General features: G+C 37.0%; 1 protein-coding gene across 3 annotated transcripts in view; it reads right to left on the reverse strand.

Moving 5' to 3' along the window:
• The window catches only part of Prkd1 (protein kinase D1), a 290,171-nt gene that overhangs the window by 110,880 nt on the left and 153,384 nt on the right, over nt 1-25,907 (reverse strand). The gene's annotated exons all lie outside the window — the stretch shown is intronic.

Consider the following 25,907-nt stretch of genomic DNA (forward strand, 5'->3'; position numbering starts at 1 on the left):
GCCTCACTTCTATAGCTCAACCTCTGCTGTCTGTCTTTAACTAGCTCTCTGTGGCCCAGGTTTTATGCACTCAGCAATTTTGTGGCATAGCTCATTCCCCGAGCAGTCTCTCCCCTTTCTCTTTCTACAGAATTAGTCAATGTCTGCAGAGTATGTCTTTTCACAATGTATAGTTTCAAAAGTTATCAGAAGCACTAAAAAAAATTTATCTTAAGGAACTAACATAGCCTTAAGAAATACACTTTAATGTTTCAGATGATGCATCTCAAGAGAGGTCTTTAGTTATTTTATCAGCACTACTTGAGCCCAGCTGAAGCCAGAGGTCTTTAGGCTTTCTGATGGGAGCAGAAAGTGGTTGAGATTGGAGCTACACTGAGAAGAGGAAAGATGCCAAGAACAGTTGTATCCTGAAAGTGTCACATCTGGGGAGACATTATCAAGGACTTGCAAGTTTCAAAGTCAAATCTGCTTAATGTCAGTGGGCTGAGTCCAAATTCTCCTAAGACTCTAGTATAGTATGTTTCTTTCATTGAGTTAGAAGTTTTTCTTAGTTTTCCAGCCAGACATAGCATATTTAAACCACAATTGCCTGGATATTAGCATTCTTATTATCAAGTCTGTGTTTCTGTGTCTGTGGATTGCCATCACCTTCCTTGCTACATGGTGCCTTCTGTATAAGAATATGTGGTTGCAGCCAGTCACACATGAATTCATCAACACCTGGTGATTACCATTTTTACTGAAACAGAAGAAAGCCAGGCCTTCACAGGCATGTCCAGTTGTCTAGGCATTAGCTACATTTAAAATAATATTGCACCCATATTGTGACTGCACCTTCCTAGTGCATTAATTTCTCACTTGTGCTAAATCCTAAACAGTAGCTTTATCATAATACACACCTACTATGTCACAGTCCCGGAGACGAGACACAGGTCTCAGGAGGTCACGATCTTCCTGGTATTGCAGGTTGTCCATCTGTTTGTTTTTCCAGCTTGTGTATCACCTGGCTCAGGGCCTAGCTCTAATTCAAAGCCAATGATATCAGGTCCACTTCTTTACTCTTTTCTGCTTCATTGGCTTTCTCTCTTAGTCCCCCATGTGGATATAAGGATCACTGTAGCTGGACTGTCAAGACGCATCTGAGTTTGGGTCTCAACAACCAGATCTAACAGCTATCTGGGACTCAGTTCTCTGGGCTCTCATGCATTTTCTGGCATCCATGGGTAACTCTACTCATGTGCACACAGGCACAAAGTGCAGCCTCTACAGGCAACACACATAGTTCAAACAAAGTCTTACTAAAACGCATCATTGTTGTTATTTTGGGCCTTACAGGATAATCTGAAAATGAGTGAGGTAGTGATTTTCATCTCATCTACAATCTGAATGAACCTTTTCATGTAGCCTAACATAGTCACAGATCCCAGCAATATGGCCTGGGCAGGGGAAAGACACCGTTCTACCTGCATTGGAACCTTGTATGAGGTAGGCAGGGCTGAGGTTTCACATGATATGAACCAGGAAAAGGAAATGATAATTATTAAATGACCAAGAATTTCCACACTTATAGGTGGTGGAAAGCCAGAACTACATTTCAGTTATACTGATGTCATGAATGGAACAGGTACCCCAACTATGTAAATATACATCCCATCTACATCTAATTCATATTCTGAAGTAACCTACTCTCATGCTTTAAATAACTTAAATAACTTATAAATGTTTACCCCTCCCAAGAGTACCTTTGGCTCCAGTTTTGCCACTAGTGTTTTTCTCTCATCTATCTATCTATCTATCTATCTATCTATCTATCTATCTATCTATTATCTATCTATCTACATCATCATCTATCTATATTTATTGTGGTGTGTGTGTGGGGGGGGTGCACGTGCCATAACACATGTGTAGTAGTCAAAGAACAACTAGCTTATGGCTTTATGCTTCCCACTATGTGGCTTGCACGGATTGAACTCAGGTTCTCAGACTTGAATAGAGATGCTCTAACCCGCTGAGCTAGAGTGTATTTGTTGTTGTAAGCATTATACCTGCATTTCCTTTTAATAGTTCCTCTGTTCAGTTCCCAGACTCTTTGATAGAATAAATCTAAAGTCAAGCCTATCATTTATTTAAGGTTCATTTCAAATTCAAGGTTCTTATTGAACTTTGTCAAATTGCCCATGCCCAAACCATTGATGATTGATGGCCTGCTTGAGATCTGAACACTTTTATGTGTGTGTGTGTGTGTGTGTGTGTGTGTGTGTGTGTGTGTGTGTGTGTGTATATATATATATATATATATATATATATATATATATATTTTTTTTTTTTTTTTTTTAGGGATTGAATCTAGATAGGCATTCTACCACAGAGACAAACCACCAGCCCTGCTCCTCAAATCATTACCTCAATTTCTTTTTTTTTTTTTGTTTTAAACTTCTCTTTGTTAATTAGATATTTTCTTAATTTACATTTCAAATGCTATCCCAAAAGTCCCCTATACCCTCCCCCCACCCTGTCCCCCTACTCACCCACTCCCACTTGGCCCTGGCATTCCCCTGTACTGGGGCATATAAAGTTTGCAATACCAAGGGGCCTCTCTTCCCAGTGATGGCCAATTAGGTCATCTTCTGCTGCATATGCAGCTAGAGACAAGAGCTCTGGGAGTACTGGTTTGTTCATATTGTTGTTCCACCTATAGGGTTGCAGACCCCTTCAGCGCTTGGGTACTTTCTCTAGCTCCTACATTAGGGGAACTGTGTTCCATACAATAGATGACTGTGAACATCCATTTCTGTATTTGCAAGGCACTGGCATAGCCTCACAGGAGACAGCTATATCAGAGTCCTTTCAGCCAAATCTTGCTGGCTTATGTAATGTCTGCGTTTGGTGGCTGATTATGGGATGGACCTCCAGATGGGACAGTCTCTAGATGGTCCATCCTTTCATCTTAGCTCCAAACTTTTTCTCTGCAACTCCTGCCATGGATATTTTATTCCCTATTCTAGGGAGGATTTAAGTATCTATGAGTTGGTCTTCCTTCTTGATTTTCTTGTGTTTTGAACGTTGTATCTTGGGTATTCTAGGTTTCTGGGCTAATATCCACTTATCAGTGAGCATATCAAGTGCATATCAAGTTACTTCTTTTGTAATTGGGTTACATCACTCAGGATGATATCCTCCAGATACATCCATTTACCCGGGGCAGTCTCTGAGTGGTCCTTTCTTCTGTCTCAGCTCCAAACTTTCTCTCTGTAAGTCCTTCCATGGGTATTTTGTTCCCCATTCTAAGAAGGAATGAAGTATCCACACTTTGGTCTTCCTTCTTCTTGATTTTCATGTGTTTTACAAACTATATCTTGGGTATTCTAAGTTTCTGGGCTAATATCCACATATCAGTGAGTGCATATCATGTAATTTCTTTTGTGATTGGGTTACCTCACTCAGGATGATACCTTCCAGATCTATCCATTTGCCTAAGGATTTCATAAATTCATTGTTTTTAATTGCTGAGTAGTGTAAATGTACCACATTTTCTGTATCTATTCCTCTGTTGAGGGACATCTGGGTTCTTTCCAGCTTCTGGCTATTATAAATAAGGCTGCTATGAACATAGTGGAGCATGTGTCCTTATTACCAGTTGGAACATCTTTTGGGTATATGCCCAGGAAAGGTATTGCTGGATCTACTGGTAGTACTATGTCCAATCTTCTGAGGAACTGCCAGACTGATTTCCAGAGTGGATGTAACAGCTTGCAATCCCACCAACAATGGAGGAATGTTCCTCTTTTTCCACAACCTTGCCAGCATCTGCTGTCACCTGAATTTTTGATCCTAGCCATTCTGACTGGTGTGAGGAGGAATCTCAGGGTTGTTTTGATTTGCATTTCCCTGATGATTAAGGATGTTGAACATTTTTTCAGGTGCTTCTCAGCCATTCAGTATTCCTCAGGTGAGAATTCTTTGTTTAGCTCTATACCCCACGTGATGTCCTATGAGTCTGAAGGGGAAGGAGGGTGCAGTGATACAGATGTCTTGTACAGATCCCTCAAAAGTCACTATTCTGATCAATTTCATTGGCTGAGCCTCTGCATTATCAACAGGCCATTTGCTAATGTTCTGACAGACAGATGAATGATATGGTTTTTTAAACAATGACTATTTACTGAGCACTTAGCTTGTTCCTAACGTATGTGGAACTAAGACCAGCAGAGGGACCTACTTACAGCATCTCAACACATTCACTTAATATCTCAGATTTCTTTCTCTCTTCCTTTCTTTCTTTTTTTCTTTTTTCTTTTTTCCTTTTGTTTTTCTTTCTGCTCTTATGTAGAGATAAAGATTTTACTTGTTATTTCAAGGTTATGAGAGATACAATTTGCAGTTGCAAAGCTGGGTGTTGAATGACACTAAACAACGATGGAAGGAAGACAATAGAGAATTGAGATGATTGTGGTCAAAGAATTCAATATTCATCAAAGAAGAGGCCACCTCCTCTAGGAGGTGACTGCCATCATGGGAGAGCCTTTGTGCTAGTCTGTATTTTCAAGCAAAAATCTCAACATTTTAGGCTATTCAATCTTATTTTCTTGGAGAAGAAAGACTTTGTTGGTATACACACATATATACATATACATACACACACACACACACATATATACGTATATACATATATATACGTATATATGTGTGTGTGTGTGTATGTATGTATGTATGTATACCCTATTTACAGATAGTTTATAGCTACATTTTAACACACTGTGAAAGAAATAAGCCCTACATCCAAATTAAATCTATCACTGCTCTGATATTTTAATTAAAATTTCATCTTACAAACTAATGTCTATTGATAAATCTCCCTGAAACTATTTCTATACTGGTTCCTGGGGGCAGGGGTGGATAGTCTCTTACACTCATAATAAAGAATAATATCAATGAACTACTAGTGTTTCTCTCACAGAAATGTATGTGTGTAAAGAAAGTCAAATGCTTAAAGTTTCATCAGAATCACCAGGTCCTAGCTCTAGGCCATACATCTTATACAGACCGATGTCCAGTGACTTGCACTCTTGACTTTGTATCTCTGGAAACTTACTGACTTAACCAGAAGCATGGCTGTAGGATGCAAATAATCGTGCTATTAAAATCCATGTGTATAGCAGCTTTCAGGGAAAGCACAGTGGATGCCATCCAAAATTCTATTCTATGAATTGAACCAGAAGCATTTTAAATAATATTTCAGTTCTATCTTGACATTATTATACTTGAATTTCTCCAGCAATTGCAGCGAATATATTTTTAACTTTAACAAACAGTACGATTTAATGTATTTCTGTTTGACATAATGAAATTGTATAACTCCCACAGCTTTCTACTTTTTTGATATTATATAAGAAGCCTGTAATTTTATATGACAGAGAAGACAGAACACCTGAGAATAAATGCCTATACACACCTTGAAGAGCAGTAGCTGATGCTGCAGGATGCATTGGCAAAGGAGCTCAGGTCAGAAGTCACAAGCAAACAGGAGCTACTTGCATGTACATCACTGAAATGTGCTTTCCTGCTTACACCTTAGATCTCAACTTTGTCTACAAACTGTCATTGGTATTTATGCAGAATCTGTCAGCGCTCAGACATTCACAGTGCTACCCTCATGTTTCCTTCCCCACTGCAAATCCTGGGGTCTTCGAAACTAGGTCTTTAAAAAATTGGAAATGACATTTGAAACATAAATAAATGTTTCTAATTACTATTATCTGTATAACAAGACATGATATGAAATGTTTAAAATTACTGAAATTAAATGCAGTAAGCATGGCTCTCCAGCATGGTATTTTTTTTTTAAATAAAGAGTGTAAAAGAACAAGGGGGGGCATTTGTTACTTACACAAAATTGATTTTTATAGTTTTGAATTTCATAAGGCAAACATTATCAGGATCTATTTAAAGATGACAAGACACAAAATATTTTCAAGGATTTTGTTCTAATTATGCTGTGAATTTCACAAACATGCACTGCTTCCATCACTAAGGACACACTAGGTTTTTACCAAATGTGTGGACAGTGTGGCCCGTGAGCGAATTTTCACCTTTCAAGCTGTCACTTCCATTAAAATGTTCTGGGAAATCCGAGCTACTGAATTCCTTTCTAGTTCTTCAAGAAGGAAGCTTTTCATTGTGCTTGAGATCTGGAGTATTCGTCCTCGTTGGAAGTGAAGCTTCCCAAGCTTCTATATGCATGCATTGCAGTTGTCTCATGATGCTGGACTTCTTGATGAGTACCAGAGTGGCCTGTTGGCTTAGAGGGTGGGTTTCACGGAGAACTGGAACATGGTACAGTTGATCTTTATGGGGAAAATTGATAATAGCCTGGACTGTCCTTCAAAGTAAATCACAATCTTTACCCTATAATGTTTACACAGTACCTGAAAAACTATAATTAATATTAACCCACAAAGAAGACAAAGGTTAGGCCATTTGCAGAAAAAAATGGATGCAACTGCAGGTCATCCTATTAAGCTGGGTTGGTCGGTTCTCTGTCAACTTGATACAAGCTAGAGTTATCTGAGACAAGGGACTCTCATCTGAGAAAATGCCCCCAATCAGATGGGTCCCTAGGCAAATCTGTGGTATATTTTCTTGACTGATCATTGTTGAGGCAATGTACAGTCCACAGTCTGCAGTGCTATTCCTGGGCAAGTGACTCTGAGCTGTATAAGAGATCAGGCTGGGCCAGTCAGGAAGCAGCAGCAAGCCCTCTCCTTAAGTTCCTGTCTCCAGATTCTTTCCTTGACATTCCTGGTAAGATCACAACCAGAGAATGTTAATTAAATCCTTTCCTGCCCAAGGTGCTCTGGGTCATACGGTTTTATCACAGCTATAGAACACTAGCCAAGACATTGGCAAATCAAGCCATAGTCGGAAAGACAAATAGCATATTTATCCCTCCTATTTGTAAATGCTAAATAGAATAGAATATAAAAGCATGTATGTGTTAAAAGCATGCAGATAAAAGTGAAACTGACTAGAAAAAAAAAAACAGAATAACTAAAGTGGACAAAGGAGAGAAACAGAGTTGGAGAACACAGTCAACATTCATTTTATATGCACGTGAAAACACACTTAGGAAGCATAGTGCTGTGTAAAATGAATATACGCCAATTGAAAAAAATTAAAAAGTACATCAAGAAGGAGGCATTTTGAATGCAATAAAGAAAAGAGCCTTTCATAAAGCACATACCAGAGTCAAGTGTCCCTAATTATTTTTCTCTTTAGTATAATGTCATAAAATTTTCATATCAATAACTATACATTTCTTCTTCTAACTACCGAATAACATTTTGAGGCATTCAAGTACAAAGTTTATTTGGTCATTAATGGGCAGTGTGTTTCTAATCTGCTACTTGTGTGTTGACAACAGACTTTCTAGTCTTACAAGAAAATAAATTTCCAGTCCTGCAGCAGCATTGATAAGGGGACATATCTGAAGGGCAGTACTGCTTGCTCAATGAGTGGTCCTTGTCTTTAATTGTTTTAAAGGTGTCTTACTAGAGAATTTCCTGAGCTGGAGTCTTACCCATAGTTATGTTGCTTACATTACCATTAGTATTGTCCTGAAATTTTAATTTTTGTATATTAATATACAAAATTAATATACTTTTCTATGTTTATTGATTAAAAGAACAATCATTGTGATCATTGTAATGGGTACTAGAAAAACTACTTCTCCATTTGTGAAATAAATCTGTAGCAAGTATTTATAGGAATAAAATCCCATACCTTGGTAAGCCATAGTTTTAAAAAGCTACATGAGGCATCTCATATTCATGAAGTGAGAACTGGATTTCTAAAAGTTCGAAATTACAACTAGTGGTGGTGTCTTTGTAAAATTCTGTGCAGAAGGTCTAGCTGGTCCAGAAGTAGAAGGCTGTATGTTAGTGCAGAAAAATGAAAACTGACCACTAGGTTTCACTCTACAGGTTTGGTCTTAGTTAAATACAAGAAAGCAATGCCCTCTTTATTCTTATAGTAAAGTCCCTTAGGTTTTCAATTGTTTTGTAAAAATTATGCATAGTGTCCCCAGGATTCTCTTTAATACTTTGTACTTCACTTAGTTATTCTCTTTAGATGATCTTGGGTAGAATAATTAATTCATTAGTTCTGAATTGTTTTGTTTTCTAAACTGTAAAGGTTTGTCTTTCTTAATATCCTTCTGAGAATATCTCAAAAGTATACAATACTTTTCTCATGATTATTCCTTTTCAAAGAGTCTACATAATTTTCCTCCTAACTACAGTTTTAAAGGAACAATTTCATATTTCCAGGCATATAGATTTTGTCTCTTAGAATTTATCTTTTTTTCCCTTTTGTACTGAGGTTACCTAAGTAACATAGCCTGGTTATTTCCTACTTAAAGATTGCTTTACAAGGTGGTCAAATTTGTTACAGCCTCCCATCCCCAGGCTGGTTGATCATTCTTTGTCTATGCTTTGTACTCATCACCTCATCTAACTTACAGGCCTTCTGTTAATCTACTTAATCTTAATCTTCTGCTCTCCTACTTAATCTAGAAGGCTCCCATTGTCTTCCATGTAAAACCTATGATAATGTCTCTGACTATACCTGCAGGCTTTGGGCAGGCTATCATCTGCTTTGTATTTGATGCTTTTCATACTGCAGGGAATCTACTTCAACTCTGCTAGGCTTGCACTGTGACATGTGGAGATGAGTGCCTAAGGATGCTTCAGCCTGTGGCCCATTCAAGCTCTACAGGATACTGTTTCAACAACCTAAGCTCACATGATGTTATTTGTAATACCAAGACAATTAGACATCACTGATAACTTAGATATTCACAGTTAAAGAGATAACAAATGCAAACTGCTCTGAAGGTTATTATTACATAAACAATAAAAGATGAGAAATTAAAAAGGGCAGAGTGGAAAATAAAAATGGAAGGTGTGCATATAAAGAAAACATTAGATACATACTTAAAGTTTCTCCCATGATATTAGACTTTGTATACTCAAATATTTGAGAATTTCTGCTAAGGGGTAAAAAGAGGTGAGACAGGCAAACATAAAGGAGATGAAAACAATATAAAAAGGGATATTGTATTCAGAAGTATCCAAACCACCCTCAAACCCTTTCCTATAATCTAGGTTTGAATATTTATTACAATGGCCTTGACAGATAAGATCCATGACCACTCCTAAATACCAAAGAATATAGAGTTGTGCAAATTTTGAAGTAACAACAGAGTAGGCAAGCTGCTCACTTCATCTCTTCTTGAGTTCTGAACATCAGAATTTTTAGAGAAACAGGTCATACTTGCGATGAGAAGCAGCACATGCAAAAGTTATCAGGCAAACAAAGGACAACACTGTTAGGTAAAACATGCCCCAGTGTAGAGGAAAGCAAGGGCGGGGAAGCGGGATGGGGGTGCTATAGATATGGTAGTACTTTACATGTTTTGATGGCAGTTTAATACTTTATCGAGTTCATCTATTCCATTGTGTTTCTTGATCAGTTCATCATCATTCTGGCCATTCTCCCTTCTGCTTATGATGAAGAATGACAGCATTAGTATTTGTTCACATGGTGTTTTGTTTTGTTTTTAGATATATATGTTTTCAATTCTTTGGGTAAGAGGCCAATTGCTGGACACTGAAAAGTATGAAGCTCTCCTCCTGTGCAGTGACATTATTTTATATTCCTATAAGCAATTTTTGAAGGTTCCAATTTTTCACAGTTTGCCAGACTTAGTATTATCCATCTAACTGATTATAGATATCCTATGTGAAAATCAATGCCAAATTTTGGGTTGACCTTGCATTGTTAGGTCGAAAATCATGAAATCAACTTCTCATATAACTACTGGTCAATTGTGTATCGTTTTTTGAAAATTTCTGTTCAAGTCCTTTAATCATCTTTTTAAATTTAGTTTCTAAGGACTTCAAAATAAATTTAAGTTTTATTATTGCTATGTTTACTGATTAATGTTTTGTAGAAAATCTTTATTGCTCAATGTACTTTAAGTTAAATATTTTAAAAACTCATACAAACACGCATTAGAGTTTTCTTTTTAGATTGATAAGTAAAAATGATTATGTAGTAAACTGCTTATCATCCACATCAAATGTAAGCTCAAATCTGACTTCAGTGCCTTGCCAACAATCGGTATGGAAATTTGAAAATAGTAATTTACAGACATTGCAAGACACTGAACAGGATAGGAAAGAACAAAGATAAATGCTGTGAGTGTTTTATAGTATCTCATAATGACTTTATAAAACAAATTTACAATATTAGGATGAGCAAGGCCCCTATCCTCAGAAGGTAGGTACCAAAGGCAGTAGAAACAAGACAGTGCAGCAGTTGGCATGGTAACATTTTGGAAGTATTGAAACGAGTTGCATATGCCTATATCCTGGATTAGATAGGGAAAGGCAAAAAAGAGCCACATAGCTTGAGAAATAAGTAGAAACCAAGTCACCAACAGTTAAGTAGTTCATGGAGAAGGGACAGTCCTCATACAATTAAGTAGTTTTAGATGGAGAAATAGTATGCACTCATGTGGCCTATAGGCTTTGTTGGAGCTTTGTGGTGAAAGAATGGGTAAGAAGCAGTCAAGGAAGGCAATAAGGTGTCCTTCCAGTGAAATAGGTAGGAAAGTGTCACATCTGAACTATCAAATGGTAAGGATGCAGAAACAGTAATTTTAGCATCACTTGCAGGTTCCTTTATATTATTTTACTTATAGGCATTCACTCTCTATTACAGGAATACCAGGAATACAGGGAACAAAACAAGAAAGTCAATATACCTGCTTTTTGGAACATATAAATTATAGCCACATAGATATAGTATGGTTTACAGCATCATTAACCTCTCTCAGTTTCTTCCCACATGTAACCAAAACATGCTAATAATTCACATCTTGTAACTAGAAAACAGCCTCCATTTCAGGTGCTCCTTAGGACTGTGGGTCTCAACTTCCTATCTAAATACACAGCTCACTATTAGACTAATTCAAGATGTCAGTATCTTCCCCTAAGTGTTGGACTGAATGTTGTCAGTCTCGATTGACTTCTAAAAGGTAGATGCTCTTTCCTAGACTGGAAATCAAGGTTTATTCAGCAATATGAGCTGTCCCAAAGGGTCCATTATGGTAATTCTCTATTATGAAAAGTTCTCTTACATTCTAAGAGCCAGGAAGTTCTGATGGATCTCACAGCTGAAGTTAATAATACACCTGAAATCACTCAAGAATTAATACTGATAGCCTACTCTGTACTCCAACTGTTGGTTTAACCTAATTTTATAAGAAAAATGTAACAACTTCACCTGCCTTGGGTTTCCACATAATCAATGTTTACAACTGACACTAATAAAGAGATGCAGTCTTCAGTTATGTGCTTTTTCCATGTTCCTCACCCAGAACAATGCATGGGTGTCATTAAATAAAGCACAAAATACAGAAATTGAAAGCGCTCAACATTTATGGATATTGGTAAACAGATAAACAATGTTGTCTGGGTCACTTGGATCAGTTGGAGACAGTAACTGAGTCCTTTATAAAACTCTGCTAAAGATTTCTGTAAAGTATCTCATTCCTTCTGCTATTTGATACTTTCGATGCTGTTCACAAAAGACAGAGTGAAACTCTTTGTGAATAACAGATACACACTGATACAGTCTGACAAAAGACACAAACACAGGGACAAATTCCCAAGACAGACTTCTGGAAGGCAATTTTAGACTCATGCAACATACAGATGGGACAGAAAACACAGGTAACATGAAGTAGTTCATTCTTGGGTGAACTGACTCCAAGGGAAAATGCTTTTATTTCTTCTCTTAATTAGAATCAATGCTTTATTTTTTAACTCAAGGTTAATCACTAATGTGTCTAATCCATACAGTTCACTTTTTAGAATAGTTTATTAATTCAATCAAGAATTGCCAAACATATTTGATACCAGAGTTCTTCTTTATTAAATGCACAACCTTGCAATTGTAGCTCTATCAAAGGTGATGCCCATCTTATATCCACAGCATATTAATCATTCTGATACTTATCATACTTATCTAATGTATTAGTCTAACAATGAAATCTTTGTCAAGCAGATAAAATAATATTAGTAGAAAAATTTCACACAATGAAAAAATAAAGTTAGGCATATAATTTTTTAAGCAAATGGATAGTTGAAGCAACAGAATAACAAATCTAAGAGAAGAAGAAACTGAGGCATTAGATAATTCTGCATGAAATAAATTAGGATTTGAACTGCTTGGGATGTCAGTTGAAGAATTTAAATTGAGATAAAATATTGAGATAATTATTAGGCTGTGAATACTGAAAATAATTTTGTGATTGTAATAAATATTTTTAAAGTACATACACAGTTGATTTGAAAATCTTGAAAGTCTACAGGATACATGAATGCAATTTAGAAGTTACTTCTATGATTTGTTCTCACTATCTTTGGTTTCTAGAAGATCATACACGCAAATATCTTTATAATTTAGGGCACTCAATTTTAAAGAATCATTACATTTGTAAATAGAGATAGCGTTGAACCCGCTGAACATCTAGTAGAGGAGGATTAGAGCAAATGTATATTGATTGCATGATGTGATTTATGCAACATCAACTTTTGCAACAGAATTCAGGTGCTTTGGCCCTTCAACTTTCATTCCAATGCTTCAAAATTGTCATAAGGCAAATTCTCTTTGTGGTAAACTCAGATCTAGAGAAAACCTGCTGATTAGCATCTGCTTCAGAAGGAAATTAATTATAGAGTGAGGTTGGTGAGTATGTAAGCTTATTCAGTAATGAGAATACAGTTCATTATTACTAACAGTAAAGAAGTAAGAAAAACACATAACCCATTCCCCCCAAATCAAAGGGAAGCATAAAGTGAAATCTATAGAAAATCTAATGGTATAAAAATAGTGACTTACAGAATTACCAGCTTCAAATTCATGAAGAAATTTATAAATTTACAAAATTTTGCAATAGAAAAATCTCATCATATAAAAATATAAAAAGATGATTAGGATAAATCTTAAGACTAGAGAAAGAAAACTTGCCAAAGGAGCATACAAAGGTTTTTCATGCTTACAACATTTCTGTCACTGTTTAGTAAAATGGATAGGTTCCATGGAAACAAAAACAACAGGATAGATATATCCAGATGACAGACAAGCAAGGATACAGACAGTCAAATGGAGATGGATAAAATGGGTAAAACAGATTTTAATATGGTTATAAATTATCATAATGATCAACACAAACTATTATGGACTTTTTGAAGGTATAAGAACTTCAATCAGCAAGGTATAGATCAGGTGAGCCAATAATATAGTGATATCCCAGGTGGATAACAAAGTCAGTGACTAAGCAAATTCTTCCTTGCTCGGGCCTCTGATTTTAGTTAGGCTTTCATTGGATGGTCATATGCATGAACATTAGGAGGGTGACTACTTTACTCAATAAGGGAATAGAATCATGCTTAGTGCAATGAATAACTAATTATCTGGGCACCTATGGCCCAGGAAAGCATGTGTGTGTGTGTGTGTGTGTGTGTGTGTGTGTATGTGTGTGTGTGTACATATGTGTATATGTGTATGTGTGTACGTGTGTATTATACAACATATAAATATTAAAATTATATATATATATATATACATGTATATGATACATATCATTTAAAATTAGCCTCTACAAGAGTTGGTTATACCAGCAGTCATGAAAATTCAACTTTTCTTTGCAAGATTATTTATATCTGTATTTATATTCTCTAATATGTTTAGCAAAAGAGAATTGGCTATATTAACATATATTCCTAAAGCAGTAACATCTGCATAATCCAAAGTAGTACAATGAATACCAAAGAGAGAAAGTAGGCTTTTGAGTAAATACAAGGAAAGACTCCCTTCTCCAAAAGTTGGAACTTGCCAGTTCCGTCTTGAGAATATGTTGCCCTTAACATCTGTTTTCCTTAGAAAGGGAAAACAATACACTGGAGAAACAAGGCAAGAAAGGACATACCCACCCAGGTAATTAAGTATCAACAGTGTTGTGTGGTTATCATGTTTCCTTGAACTGATGTCAAGGGTAGGTACTATAGCATTAAGCTACTTTTCCCCAAACACACAATTTCAGTTTTAATCCTGAGGGGGGAAAAAATCAGGTAAAGAGGACTGAGGGACATTCAGGAAAATATCTTACATGTTTTCTGCAAGACCATTAGGCTCATGAAAAAAAAAAAAAAAAACCAACAAAGGGCAGTCCAACAAAGATCCAAAATGAAACATGAAAAGCAAGATAACTGTCACACACCAGAGGAAACAAAAGAGGCAGGACAGCAAGTGGCAACATTGTATGTTCCCTGGAGTCCTGAGAGGAAAGTGATGAAAAGACTGTTGGATCCACATCCTCTCCCAAAGCTGATGTCCTCACTTTAAAAACCATACATGAAAATAATGAGTTCACGTGAGAGGAGAGGAGATCTGGGAAATTAACTGTATGTACTCTTTGTTTCTACTTTTCTATACACTGTAAGCTATACTGAAATAAAATACCTTGCTCAAAAATACACTGGGTTTTGACTCTCACACCCTTTAAGGTCTCATCAGCCAAGGACAACGTGATTTCTAAGCCAGAAGATTCACTGTACAGCCCTCTTCTGCATATTAAGTATCTAGGACACCAAAAATAGATTTCAGTCCTTGGAGATGGCAAACTAAGACCTCTGCTCAGTACTAACTGCTTCAAAAGCATAAAACCAGCAAGATTAGAGATTTACAGATGAGATAATCATGACATTGCCGTTGTCCTTGAGGGACAGAAAGAATACACCAGGTTCAATGTATAAACATGATTTGTAATTTAAAAAAAAAACTGTCAATCAAGGCTTAGAATTAAATAAACATATTTCACCAATGTTTGACCATAATTGCTGGAATATCATGTTGCCTTGCTTAATATTTTCTAAAAAGCAAGAATCTGCAGGGCAATATCATCTAATGTTTTTTAAAAGGAATATTTTAACTTTATAAACTGAAAATCACCTGTCCTGAAGCTATCCCACGATATTAAGGAATTAAGAGAGTAATGATCCACACAATGCAATGGAAGAAATGACCACCAGAGTGGCAAGCGCCCCTGCTCCATTCGGTAGTGTTCAGAACCTGCTGCACATACAGGGAAAAAACTAAATTCATAATATATTAACTTGGGAACTTCTCAAATATACTCATCCCAAAGGCAGGAAGATTTTATTTTTCAAATTGAGACCCAATTATGAAGTCTACTTGATCATGAACAAGTATTTTTAGGGCAACTATCATATTATAGCACATATGTTAAAACTCAGAGATCAACATTGGCTGAGAATGTGAATTAATAAGTTTTTTGATGGCTTGTCTTACAATTTCAGCAAGCTCTTGCCATGACAGTGTTAACCATTCTGATGAACATGTATGTCAAATACATGTGAGCAAAATGTACTTTGTCCATATATGTCTGCTTAGCTGTATTTTTCATGCTCCAGATCAATAAGGAGTAAGCTAGTCTTTACAGGTCAGTTCTCAAAAACAAATACATCTTGTAAGTGTGCGAAAGTTACATTAGGAAAAAAAGTCGTGTATGGTATCAACAGTACCACATAGCCATCTGAATACAATGTTGACTTTTATTTCATAGATAAATGTTGAACGGTTGAAAGGATGAGTGTTAAGCACAGAGCACTCTTCTTTCTGGGTGGCATTTTGGAAGTTCCTTGTCTCATAATGACATGTCAGAGCTTTCCTTTTTTATTTTTTAAATTTTATTTTACTATTTTTATTTATATTTTTTCTTTTCCATTTTTAAAACCTAGAATTCCACTGCATATTTATTATGACTTCTAATGTAATGCTTTTATGAGATACTTGAGTGTGTGAACAAGTAAGTGTCTTTTTTTGCTTTCCCTTGGGCTCTTTTTCTTTTCTTGCCCCCCCCCACACACACATTTTAATATGTTACTTTATGTTTTATCTGATTTTCTTTTATTTATTCTATTATCATCCTCTAGAAACCTGTTTATTTTCTAAGGAGAGACAGGGATAAATCCAAGTAGAGTGGAACTTGGAGGAGTAAAGGAAGGGAAAACTGTAAGAAGGAGGCAAAACCCCTATTTCAATAAAAGGGAAAACAATGAATGGCTGCTTTATCTAAGTGAGAAATCTCAAAACTCTGCACAATAGATGTACACAAGATTAGCAAGTGTTAATGATAAATATCTCAAAAACTCCAGAGCATAATAAAAACTGAACAAGCTAAGAAAAGTGGTTAGCAGGAAAAAGTTTTCTTTTCCTAGAAACTAAAAGGCTGAAATTGTTTCACAACAGAGAAAATAAAATCAGAGCTAGTTCAAATTCTTATTTTTGTATTAACATATATTCAGTAAAGGAGAAACTGTTTGTATTTGTACACTGGAAAAACCTGAAGTCAGCACTTGTGAACTGTCTATGGATGTGAACTACTAAGAAAGTGAAGACACACAAACATTCTGGTACAACACTGCTCTTTTCAAATGCATCTTTGTATTTAACTCCCATACTGGCATAATGAATAGTGTCACTGCTGGTTAAGACTTAAAACAGCTGCATTTCTAATTTTGGAAGATTATGATAGATTTTTATATGGGCTGCATGTTAAAAGCAAGAAAGTGCCATGCCAACCACTGAGAGAGTGCTGGGCAGACTGTGGCATGGCTGAGACACTGAGCACCAATCACGGAACATCAAAGACTGAGTATTTGGCAGCTTTTCAAATGATGAACTATCTTTTAGCTCAAGCAAAAATAATCCCCTCCAGTGGAACATTCAGATAGTCCCGTAGTAGCGAGTCTAACATGCCTCCGCTAACATGGGCAGCTGCCATGACGCCATTTAACCCATTTAACAGTGTGTACAAGTTTTTCTTTCCTCCTTGGGATTCTTCAGTAAAGTGTGCATGCGTGTGTGAGTGTGTGTGTGTGTGTGTGTGTTTTATGTCTGTCTGTATGTCTGCCATAGAAAGAGACAGACACACTAATATAAAAATGAATATGGAAATAAGCGTACTTTATAACTTTTCCTAGTACAAGGGAATTATCATTGCACTGAAAGATTTCAAGGAACTTTCAAATGTCTTTGTAGTTTAAGAAATAATCCATCCACATGATGCCATGAAATTACATTGATCAATACTAATCAATGAAAATAATACAAATCAATATCCACAATACCTTTCTAAAATTGTATTAAATACTCTAGATGTAAATTCTCCTAGATTCAGATTTATTATCCTGAAAAAGTCATCACTGATTAAAAACAATAAACAAATTTTCTTCAAAATTATATCAGTTCTTCATGTATTTTAATAAAAGTTCTAAGATTTAGAAATATAATTAAATTTTCTATTTTCTAACAGATAATAATGGTACCACGGACATCCTGTTACAATGCATAACTTTGTAAGCTACCATAAACTGCAATATATATTCAGGAACTGTTTAAGACATCAAGACACAAAGCCATTCAAGAACTGTGTACGCATTCCTCATATTGCAGCATAATGCAAGGCACTAGGCGTTATGAACTGTATCATAGGAAATCTCCAGTGAAGATGGAGAAACTCTGTCACCAAACGCTGAGGCTTTGCCAGTGCTATCCAGAGAGTAAAAAGAGGTATCTGACAGTTAAAATCAGCCCCTAAGAGTTTACGCCTATGGTGTTCGGCATAGTAGTGCATACATACTCTCTGTGAAACACAATGAAATAAGAAAAAAAAAAAAACCTAAGGGATTTTGGAGAATTATTGTGTTAAATACATAGAATTAGCCAACAACACTGACTTACAGCTATAAAAATATTCCATAGGCTCAGAATTGAGAATTCGTAAGAGTAGCATTTCTCATTTTCTTTAGAAAGTGTCCTGTGGGCCATTAGGCCTGAATATGCCTTCTATAAGGATATTAGAGGGTAATGTCAGAGAATTCCTTCCAGAGAGATCAGAAATAACTATTGTAATATCATCCTATCACCTGGCACAGTCTTCCATGTATCATATCTAAGGTATTACAGGCATAGCATTATTTGCAGGGTGTGTGTGTGTGTGTGTGAAGTATGTTGTTAGGCTGTGATCTTTGTGGGTAAGTTGTTTTCCTTCACCTGTTCTACCTATTGGAACTGATTTTTGTGGGTGAAAATGGCATCTGTTGGCTATGTGTGTGCTGAAACATTTAAGGAAAGCTAGTATGACTTAGAAATGTAATTTCTATTTCATATAATTTTAATTGGATACACATAGCTAGATACAGTTAGTGGTTTCCACAATAAACTGTCTAAGGGGGGGGGGTTAGACTGTAAATCTCTTAGTCAAATTTTGCATCAGAACTTCATATTTTTTTTAAAGATGGATGAAAGAAGAATCCAAATATTTTCATTCTCCAGTTTAAACTGAGATCACAAGAACCCTTCCTGTCTAAGACAATAATAGAAAAGTAAAATTTTAATATGCTTTAACTTAAAATTAAAAAAAAAATCTATAGTCTTTTTACAGAAGTAAAGCCAGGAAATATCTACTTAGAAAAGAACATTATTATCAAAAACAGTTTTAATACCGTGGGTAAATTCTGCAACCCAACTGTTTATGTATCAACAACATGTAAAGATTTTATTTTGAACAGTAAGTTCCCAAAATTTACTTGAAAGTGCTAAATAAGATAGACTAATAAGACTCTTGGGGTCAAAGGACATAGCTCATTGGGATAGCATGTTTCATATACAGAAGGCTTTTTGCCTGTGGTCATATTTAAAAAATAAAGATATAAAAATAAAAGCCATTATATTTTCTAGAATACCTATAAGTATGCAAAGTCCTCTGATCCTTGTTGTATCATGGACCTAACACGGTAAGCTTTAAATATGCAAGACAATGAACTGGCAGTTGGAGAAGTAAATGTTCAGGATTTCTGATGAAATAGCGACCAAAGAATACAAGAAAAAGCCCATTCTATGTGGTTCTCATGGACCTGTACTCTTCCTGTTTATCTGGATGGCAGTTAAAGTACTATCCTCTTGCCAAATGGTGAAGGCAAGCCTGAGGCTACTTCTTTGTGAAGAGAGGAATTTGTCATGTTCTCCAAAAACCATGACATGTACACTGACCAAGATCTATGGTGATCTGGACTCCAGTGCTGGTAAACATGATTCAGCTTTTCTTATAGGTTTTGCCAGCTGACCCCCTTAGGCAGAGAAGCTGTGCTGTTAAGATAGATGAAGACCATAGTTCTAGTCTGCAGAGCCAGACAGTACTGAGAGATGCATGCAAGGGGAGCCAGAATCCCAGGGCATCAGCTTGCATTTCTCCTTGACTTGAAACAGAAGTCTGAGTCCAGCTCCAGGGCCACCATGAATACAACCAACATGGAAATAGGAGTCTGTGAGCAAGAGTTAATAAACTGATGAAGCCCAGTAAATTCAGCATCCAGACATATACACACATACACACAAAAATGATGACTAAAGCAAGTAGTGTTATGTGGTCTCATAATAGACACATCCACAAGTTCCAAGAATCATACTGAATGGGACCATGTTTTACATGAGAGAAAGCATGAAATTAACTGCAAAGGTTTCAAAGCATGATTGCTCTCTTCAACAAATAAGCTGTTTCTACGATATAATCTGATCAGCAATAGGTAGGACACACGGGGGCAGATAACTGTAACTGAAACTGAACCAAAAAAGAATCACCATTCACTGTGGAGTATTTCTATGTCAAAATCTGTCACAAAGAAATGTATATTGAGTGCTAAAGCCCAGATCTTTTACAACCCCAGCTAGTCAGTGTTATGTCTGGGAAGGTCCCAGCCATAATCAAATTTTATTACTGAAGAGTGAAAAGAACTTCCTCCCTATAGTGGGGCATGAGTAGTGGCCTGGCATGCCATTCTCAAGAGTTCTGTTTCATGTCTGGGTATTTTAGGTAGGGACTGAGCCACACTAAGCAGCAGACCACATCTATGATGTGTATATGACATGATGCCATGGAAGTCAATCATTTACACTTTCTAGAAAGAAATGAGGACACTTCTACAACATTAACAACTTAGTTTCTCGGGATTATATTTTTACACACTATTAAGAGAAAAACCGGATTAAGAAGTCATGATTTTAGTTTTAGTCAGAGATGTGAAGTTGTAGAGGACACTGAATGAGCAGTGGTGGTATTATCCCATTTAATAGTGAATAAATTAAAATACAGAACATATTTTTTTCATTAATTCAACACTCACTAGGTAACTTGGGCTGTCTCAAACTTGTGGCAATCCTCCTGACTCAGCCACGTGTAAGCTGCAACATAGCTGTTTAAGCAAGAGCCTTCATAATGGCCTTCACCTGACTGTAGTCTGAGTCGCTGTATTAAAGATTCATTTTTTTTTCCTGAGGGAGAAGAGCATTCTGGTTCTATAATAAAGAAAGTATGAATGGATCTTGAAAGCTCATTTTTGTCCTCCGTGCTTAAAACACCATCAGTGCTTCCTGGAAATATGAAGTTACCAAACTAGAGAAGAAAATTTTCATATGTCGTCAGGGATTTCAGCTCATTGGTTCCAAATCAAAAGGCTACACTGAGGTAAGTGATAGAGCACTGAGTGTCAGACTCCAGCACAGCCTCAGCTCCTGCATGATGTGGGCAGTTAAAACATATGCTGCAGAGACCTTCCAGTTGCTCTGCTACCCTGAGTCATCATGAAAGCAAGAAGTGATGTGATATAGTACATTTCAAAGGAATGCTGGCTAGTGGCAAAGATTTAATTTCTTGTAACTTCCCACTGTGTGCATAGGGGTATTATTTTGTTGTTTATGGTATTGCAGTTGTTGTTCTGGTCTTTGCAAATGGATATGTGATGTATAAGTACAGATGCATTTATGTAGAGCCAGAGGCCAAGATTGGATGTCTTCCTCAGTCACTTCAAATTTCTTGAAATGTGGTTTCAATCATACCAGTATGCATCAGTCATGTCATTCCCAGCTTTGAAGTTACAGCTGTATGGTATCCAGAACAGATTTTGACATGTGTTCTGAGGGATCTGATCTCAGATCTCATGCTTAGATGACAAGCATGGGTTAAATGAGCCATCCCCCCAGATTCTTGACTCTACATTTTGTTGTTGTTGCTGTTGTTGTTTTATGTTAAGATTCTTGCCCTCTGTGCAAGAAGAGGGAGGTGCCTTCAACATAAAGACTAGATGCTTATGTTTGGACCAGTCATTTCATGGGTATGGCCTGGAGGACTATAGGACCGTAGAGGCAAGAGATGATAGGTGCTCAATAGAAGCTAAAACCACCCTGTAATAAAGTGAACTTGGTATAGGAATTTGCAAAGTATTGTTTTACGGTTGTGCCAAAGTTGAGGTGAATTTTTATAAGAATCTTTTAAATGTTGCTTCACCGGCCATTCCTCAGTAATCAGAGTTGGCTTCTTAGGAATGTCTGCCTAGAGATGGCAAAGAAGGAACAATGTTACAGCTTGCCCTTATGGCGGCTTCTAAGGTGAGGGTATTCTTGAGTGCTTTACAGGATTGCATGCTTGGTTTATTTTTATGTGTCGTCCTATGGAGTAGGCTGTTGCCATTTCACAGATAAGGAAATCATGAATCCCTAAATGACTTGATGAGGATCTTAGTAGCAAAGAATAGGCAAAGGCACGAGCACAGATGGTCTGATTCTGAGAAGTGCTCAATTGTGCACAGCACGTTATCTTCAGGCAAGAAAAAAAAAATGAAACAAAACAAAAACCTGACTCCCTGTCATATTAGTGTGTGTGATATTTTAGTTGCATCTTTAATTCAAAAAATGCAAAACCTCACAGGTATTCCAGACTGTAATATAGCAATATAGTCATAAAGGACATGACTGGTACTCTACATACATGGGATCAGTTCTTCATCCCTTAGGAAGGACCTTACTCTTTTGGCAACTACACTGAAGGATAAGAAAGGACACCAGGAGAGTAGGGAAAAGGAATCTTGACACTCTCTGGTGGCTGCAGCTCTCCTGTGAGTCCTCTTCAACCTTTCTTTCTCTTAATATTTACTACTTCCAAATAATTGTTACAGCTCTTTGGTTACATGTTTAACACATGATCTTCTCTGCCTGTATTTCAGTTCCTGGCCCAGGGACTGAGGACAGGCCAGGAAAACCTTCTCATAGGAAAAAGCTCTGGCTTCTTAATGAAGCTTCTGAACATGAGGAGCAATTAAATACACATGGAAGGAAACTGCTTTCCATGAAAGTGATAATAATACACAATCTACTACAAGGATATAGAAAGTGTAAGGGAACAGACCTCAAACTGATTGCACACGTGGAAGCCTTGACTATTCCTGATGTGAGCATTTATATAACACATACACAGAAGCATGCGCAAATATACATGCATGTACTCACATGGCAAATTATTAGAGATAAATATTAAAATAAACCTACAAACAGAGTTGAGGCCATGAAAATGTAGGGCTGCAACAATATGCTTTGCTTTGACAAATTCATTAGGCTTCCATAATAATCTATCATGAAGAACACTGTAATAACATTTCCGCTAGGTGCCATGCACTTGATTCTGGATGTGACTTTGACTTGGGGAGAGAAATATCCATGTGTACTGTTTTCTCCTTCAAACCATTGGCTATAAAGTTAATCCATTTCTTAAAGGAGAGCAATTGCCAGAGTTGGGGGTGTGGCCTAGAGCCCTGTGATGTCAACGTATAGAGCAGGTACATTAAAGTGCCTTTAGTTCTCCTGTAAGGATTGTCTCTGAGGCTTACTCTCTCTGCTACCATGGCTTAGTCCTGGAAGCTTCTAGACTCTAGAAAATCTTATCTAGGCCTAGAATATTTCAGCCTCTGAGATTTACTGCTGAATGGGCTTACCCCTTTCTAGCTCTTTCTGAACTCTGGCTGGCCGGTCAACTCAGCTATTCTGGCTCAAAACTCCTCTCCAAGCTGCCTGATTCAATCCGGCTTCTGTCTAGGCCTATCCTGAATTGTCCTGCTTCGCCTGAGACTAACATTGGCAACATGCTCCAATATTCTGTTTCCTTTGCATTCTCTGTACACTTGTCCCAGTAAAACGGCCTCCTCACTGTCTGCACTGCCCCTCAAGTACCTTCCCTTTCCTCTCCCTTCTCTTGAGAATTGGGCAGATCCTATTCTGCCAACCTTTCCCTGATCCATCACTTTGTCTGCCACTCAATTAGATATAACTTCCAAAGATGGGTACTTGCTTTTACAAACTAACTTTACCTTCATTGTTTGGAATTAAAGGTGTATACTAAGGGTGTGTCCATATTCCTGCCATGAGGATTAAAGGTGTATGCTAAGGGCCAAGGCATACCACAACTAGAAACAGGATTTTCAGTCAATAACACAATCTTAGGATTCACAGTGTGATCAAATACCCAGCAACACAGCTATCCATGGTTTTTGTTTCTTTGCTTGTTTGTTTTTATAGTTTTTAAAACCTAACCCAATCCATCAACGTTGGCCAATGGGTCAAAATTTACTAGTTATAGAAGTCATGTGTTTCAAACAGATAGGAAGACAAAGCCAATGAATTACCCAGCAGCAGCTTATTTTGCTATGAACTCTCTAAGAAGTCTGGTGATGGTGAAAGGCCTCAGAAATCAGAGAAGGAAGAGATATACTGCTGAATGTCAGAAGAAACAAACATACATTAACTGCCTCAAAGATATATTTTTCCCAGGTGTTCTTTCAGCAATACTGAGATTTTCTGTCACAAAACATTTCTGATAGTGAGACATTACATATAAAAAAATAACATTATACTTATGGCAAAGGAAAAGATTAAATGTAATTGTGGGAAGAAAAAGAATACGGACAATATAGGTCAATAAAACTTAATAGTAAAACTATAGTCTCCAAGAGGAAGATCAAAAGGCAGGTGGGATTTTGGTGAAGATGAACCATAAGAGCACTTCTAGAAAATGATATGTAAGGCATAGCACACCATTCATATCCAACCTGGATCAAGCAAGGGTCATATGAGCCACGCTGCTTTGTCCCCATGGCCTTCAGTGCCCTAGGAAGACTCAATTGTCTTCCTTATGTTATACTGCTGTGTAATCTCTGGAGTCCTGCCCAGAGAGCAGGACTGGAGGACAAGGAAGTTAGTGCTGCCTGTGAAGATCACAGCTGAATGGAAGACATCTAAACAATGTTGAATATATCTATATCTATCTATGCATGTATGTATATATGAATATAATATACATAGATACAAAATTAATATGGAGAGAAGAAGAAATAAAATCTAGAAACCCAGGTTTTAAAAGTCTTCATGTATCTGCCGCAGGAGTAAATTTCTCGTATGATGGCTAAATAAGGCACCTATCTATGAGTATAACAGAATATCATTAGGGATCATTTTATGTTTCATCACTCAAGCAGTGTTGGGTATGGGTTCCATCTTGTGGAGTGACACTAGATAGCTACTCCCACGAGCTTTCTGCCACCATTTCCCTACCATAGTTTGCAGGTAGAACAGATTTTATGGAGATCATGTGTTTTACACCTGGATTGGTGTTAAAGTTCCTGTTTTGGTAGCCTTCAGAGTACCTCTCTGTACCAGACACTAGAACATGGATCTAAAGGGTCTAAGGAACAAATGCAGAAACCCACAGCCAGACAATGCACAGAGAGACCTTGGAACACAAAGCTCTAAAATGGCATGTCTCCATCTTATTCTCCCCCCCCCCCCAAAGAGTTCAAGGAATCCTATGGAAAGGAGACTGAAGGAGTGTAGCCCAAGAACATGGAGGACACCAGGATAACAAATGTCTCTAAATAAACTGAGCAATGCTCCTGAAATCTCAGAGAGACTGAAGCAGCAAGCACAGGGTCTTCATAGGTTTGAACTATACATATTTCAGCTTCTAGTTTAGTACATTTACAGGACTCCTGAATGTTTGAGTAAGTGGGTCTCTTGTTCTTAAGCCTGTTCTTGGGGTTCTTTTCTGCCAGCTGGTTTGCCCTGTACAACTTTGATGTGATTTTTTCCTCTTATTATATTTTATTTTGTTGTTTAAAAAATAGAATAGGAAAAAAATTAATTTTTTAATTAAAAAAATTAAAACCTGGGTGGAAAAAAGTCCTTGTGCATGTTTGGATGCTATTCCTATCCAGAAGATATAGACAGAAAACAGGGTACCTTATTTGCAGAACGGTCTGGCTGTAGATTTAATGTGAATTTTAGAGAAGAACACATACAGCAAACAATTTCTCTGAATATTTTTTTCTGCTAGCTTCTAGCGTTCAGAACAGTTAGAAGATGACTTCTATGTGCTAAGATACAGTAAACCACTGCAAGAACAGCACAGAGAAAGGCATCACAGAGAAGCATATGATGGCTTAGAATTTTAATAAAGAAGAGTCAAAGTGTTTACTTATTACTTGTATTTAGCAACAGTTCAGATTCATAAACAACAAAAAAGTATTTCTTATGTTAAATGAAAATTGTGATAACAAGCTCAACCATGCAAGTGGGGCAAACAACACAACTTAGTGACATTAATACAACCAAGACATTGAGGATCAGCAGAGACAAAGAGAGTGAGCAGAAGCAAGGCCAAGCCAACTAAACCAGCAGATGCATATTCAGAGAATGAAGGCTGGGACACCCATGGACAAGCACAGACCAGGTAAAGAACTCCAAGAAATGAAGTCTAGCAATCAGAAGCTACTGGATCTCCCAAAGTGAAAGAGACTGAAGGAAATAAAAGTCAGAGAGAAGAGAAGAGCCAGGTAATCCCAGTTACTCAAAAGTGATTCAAATTTTAAAATGGAACG

This window comes from Mus caroli, unplaced genomic scaffold (assembly GCF_978045245.1).
Source record: "Mus caroli unplaced genomic scaffold, Mus_caroli_1 scaffold_14, whole genome shotgun sequence".
Lineage (NCBI taxonomy): Eukaryota > Metazoa > Chordata > Mammalia > Rodentia > Muridae > Mus > Mus caroli.